This window comes from Microtus ochrogaster, linkage group LG2 (genome assembly GCF_000317375.1).
Source record: "Microtus ochrogaster isolate Prairie Vole_2 linkage group LG2, MicOch1.0, whole genome shotgun sequence".
Lineage (NCBI taxonomy): Eukaryota > Metazoa > Chordata > Mammalia > Rodentia > Cricetidae > Microtus > Microtus ochrogaster.
In genome coordinates, this window is record NC_022028.1 from 1,761,309 (window position 1) to 1,763,502 (window position 2,194).

The following is a 2,194-nucleotide window of genomic DNA, read 5'->3' on the forward strand; positions in this document are numbered from 1 at the left end:
CCACAGGGCAGGGAACCCTGACTGCTCTTTGGACTGGAGAGGGAGGGGGAGAGGAGTTGGAGGAGGGGGAGAAGGTTGGGAGGAGGGGGAGGGAAATGGGAGGCTGGGAAGAGGGGGAAACTTTTTTTTTCCTTTTCTCAATAAAAAAAAATAAAATAAAATGTAGGATCAAAATATTTAAAAAAAATATTTGGGGAGCTGGGTAGAAAGGGAAGTGCAGCGCGATTTCTAATTGGTCTTAATGATAAAAACCCTGAGTCAGATACTAGGGGGTGAAAGCTGAAAGATGAGAGAAGCAGAGCAGCAGCTACTAACGTTCTTACCTCTCCGAATACTCAGGCAAAATAGGCAGGATCCTGTCTCCATGAACCTTCAGACAGAATCATGAGCTCCTCTCTCCTCCCGCCTTATATTCCTCCCTCTGCCCAGCCTCTGCCTCCTGTCTCCACATCCCTAGTGCTGGGATTAAAGGTGTGAGCCACCACAACCTGACTCTGTCTCTCTTTTAAACTGATTCATCTCCTGTAGCTCAGCATGGCCTTGAACTCACAGAGTTCCATCTGCCTGTCTCCTAAGTGCTGGGATTAAAGGTGTGTGCCCCCACTGCCTGGCCTCTATGGTTAACTAGTGTGGCTAGCTTAGCACTCCGATCTTCAGGCATGCTTTATTTGTTAAAGCACCAACAAAATCTAACCATAGGGAGGGGGACAGAGGGAGAGAGGAGAGAATCCCCGAGAATCAGGGCCTCCGATTAAGAAGGACCCTCACGTTGTTTCAATCCATGGCAGAAAACAGAAGCCAAACACACAGGAAAGGGAAGACATGAAGGTGGTATTTCCTGTCCACCCCTTCTCCAGTCTTACCCAGTTCCATTAAGAGAGCTCACCTTTTCGTGAAAAGCATCTGTCCACTAGTGGGAACTCTGCTCCTGGGACCCAGGCACAGCCCGACAGCTTCGGACTCCCAGTGCTGATTGTGCGTTTACGGAGAAACACCTGGGAGAGGGCGCAGAAAGAGCACTGGAGCCAGCAGATGGGCAGAGCTGTGGACGCTGCCATCTGGACAGGACGCGGCTGTTGCACTCGGAACTCCCAGCAACTGTGCTTACCCAAACACCATCAAGCCAGCGCAAATTCCAACCTGGGTCAGGGAGCTGACCCCAGTGATCTGCCTTGTAGGAGGAGCTATTGGCAGTTGATGGCATCACTTTCCCTGGGGTGTGTGGTCTCAGGTAGGCCATGCTCCGATTGGTGCCCCCACCCCTATGTGAGTACAGGCAGCACATTGGACTCTAGGGGTTGTTAATAATGGTTGTAAAAATAGAATGTGACTTTAGGAGGAAGGCTAGGTGGGGGATCTGCAGGGAAATGGAGGGTGGATATAAATAATATACATTGTTTAATGAATAAAAATTTCAAAGAATAAATCAAAAATATTATTCCAGAAATATTTCTAGATAGCCACATTAAGCAAAGAGAAAAAGAGAAAGATGCAATATGCACATAAAATTAATTTATTTTTACTTTTTAAAATGTATTATTTATTTGCTTGTGGATTTTAGTGAGGCTCTCTTGTAGCCCAGGCTGGCCTTGAATTCAATTTGTAGCCAAAGATGGCCTGGAACTCACAGCCCTGTTGGAGCCACCTTCCTGGTGCTGGAATTACAGGTGTTCACCATCACACCCAACTTAAAATTTGGTTTAATTGGCAAATACTAATTATCCATATTTCTGGGGCTTGGTGTGATTTTTAGACATGGGAATACATCATGGAATGGTTAAGTCATCACCCCACATGTGTATTGTTTTGATAGTGAGAACATTAAAAGTCAGCTGTCTTAGCAGTTTTAAAATACAAGCCTCATTATTGTTCAGTGTAGTCACACGGCCCAGGTTAGAATCCCGAACCTTGAAATATTCTGACCAATATCTCCCTATCTCTCCGGTCTCACTAAGAAACGGACAGAATTATTTCAACAGCATATGAAATTTCATCCAGTGTTATAAAAGGCCAAAACCTTCACAAGAAGCCTATTTGTGAGTGGGGGTGGGGTGGAGTGCACATTGAGGTCAGAGGTCAGCCTCGTGTGTTACTATTCAGGTTCTCTTCACTTTCTTTTTTGAGACAGGGTCTCTCACTGGCCTAGAACTTGACTATTCTGTGATGCTGACTGAACACTGAGCCTCGGGGATGC